This window comes from Bactrocera latifrons, unplaced genomic scaffold (genome assembly GCF_001853355.1).
Source record: "Bactrocera latifrons isolate USDA-ARS-PBARC rearing strain unplaced genomic scaffold, ASM185335v1 scaffold_107, whole genome shotgun sequence".
Lineage (NCBI taxonomy): Eukaryota > Metazoa > Arthropoda > Insecta > Diptera > Tephritidae > Bactrocera > Bactrocera latifrons.
In genome coordinates this window covers 670,819-672,433 of record NW_017534486.1, presented here as the reverse complement: position 1 = coordinate 672,433, position 1,615 = coordinate 670,819, and the positions used below count along the sequence as shown (strand labels likewise).

Below are 1,615 nucleotides of genomic sequence, written 5' to 3'. Positions count from 1 at the left end.
TGGCAAACGGTTGTTTTTTAATAAAAAAAATTTTACCTCATTTGTACGCACTCATAAAGTTTAATATTCTTAAATTTATGACTTTTTATTATATTTATTTTTGAATTGCTTACATAATTCTGCATACTTAATGTGTTTATTGTTATTTTACGCTTAAACACGCTCCGCTAATATGTCTGCACACTTGCATTTGAACTCATTACACAAGCCATAGCCTTGCCAAAGAGCTTGCTTGCTGCGCTGCTAAATTGCTTTGCTAAACTTAATTATATTCTTTGCAGTATGTAGCGCGTTTTACTTTTTGTTATATTTACTTTTCTTATATTTATTTATGTCAATTGTTATGCTAATTTAGATTTTTTCTGCGTTAAGAAGCGCGCACTAAAATATAAAACAATTTTTGTTGTTGCTTTAAGCATTTTTCTTGGCCGCCAAATGCGTTAAGCAGTCAAGTTCATTGAAAGGGTTGCCTAATAGATCAAGGATACGCGGCACACAGCCGAATCTTCAGCGTGTTTTTGTGTGTTTTTTTTTTTAATGTTTTTTGCTTTATTTGTGCCATTTGTAGAATATTAAAACAGTTATAAACAAGTTTCGGGCAACAAAATTTTAATACAATGAGGTCTTGGCCAGATTCTCGAGCGTTTATGATAAGCGTTAAAACCAAGTCAAAGACAAATAACTAAATTTAGCGGTTTTCTCAATATAATTTAATGATTAATTTTCTCCAATTATAATTTAATTTTTTATTCGCAGTCTAATTGTGGAAATTACTATTTTATTATTATACTGAATTTCTGTTACATACTCAAAAGATACTACATATGTATGTATAAGCATAAAATCATATATGTATATACAAACAAAAATGTATGTATGTACCTAAGCGTCTGCATGGTTTGTTTATATTAATTTTATTTAAATATTTCGTTGACCGCGAGCGGGCGCGCACTTGTCCATTGGCGCTTCGATCGCGCGACCAGACGCGATATCAACAACAATTTGACGCATAAACGAGCAGCCACACAGCCTCAGTTCGACGGCAACTGTCAAAGGTAAAGCACACATAGCCTCATTCAAGCGGCGAAACGCAACAAACGCTGGGAAATAGCTGTGTAAATGCGAAGCGTAAGCAGCAAAACGTGATTCGTACGAAATATATATATATACAGAAAAAATACACCAAAAACACTACAAAACCAAAAAAAAAATATATAAAATATAAAAAAATTAAAAAAAAAATATTAAAATTATTAAAAAAAAATATATGTAAAAAAAAATAACGGAAATTAATGCAAATACTCACAAGTCGTCGGCGGTGCGTGCGTTCGTGAGTGAACTAGCGAATTTACGAATTTCCGTTTTAACACAAAGAAAGCAAACGAAATGCGCTCGCGACGCCAGCGCAGAACGGCGTTTTAGTAAAAGTATTGAGCAGCGCGCAAGTAGGCGCAATTATTGAAATTAATGCACTAACTATTTGTTGTTGGTGGGTGTCAGTGAAAAACGCAAGGCTCGCGCAGTAAACTTGAACTTCAGCAAAAACTACAAACAATGGAAAAATAACAAAAGAAAAAAAATAATAATAATAAAAAATTAAAACTAAATTAATAAA

At 32.4% G+C, this 1,615-nt stretch overlaps 1 protein-coding gene across 2 annotated transcripts in view; it reads left to right on the top strand.

The window, feature by feature from the left end:
- The first annotated feature begins 971 nt into the window (after nucleotides 1–971).
- LOC108970799 (esterase E4) overlaps nucleotides 972–1,615 on the top strand; it is a 41,013-nt gene continuing 40,369 nt past the window's right edge. The window contains exon 1 of one of the 2 annotated variants that reach the window (XM_018936417.1): nucleotides 972–1,055. The gene's annotated coding sequence lies outside the window, so the exon portion shown is untranslated. Of the gene's footprint in view, nucleotides 1,129–1,615 lie in introns of both variants that reach the window. The other variant, XM_018936408.1, reaches the window with a different exon arrangement.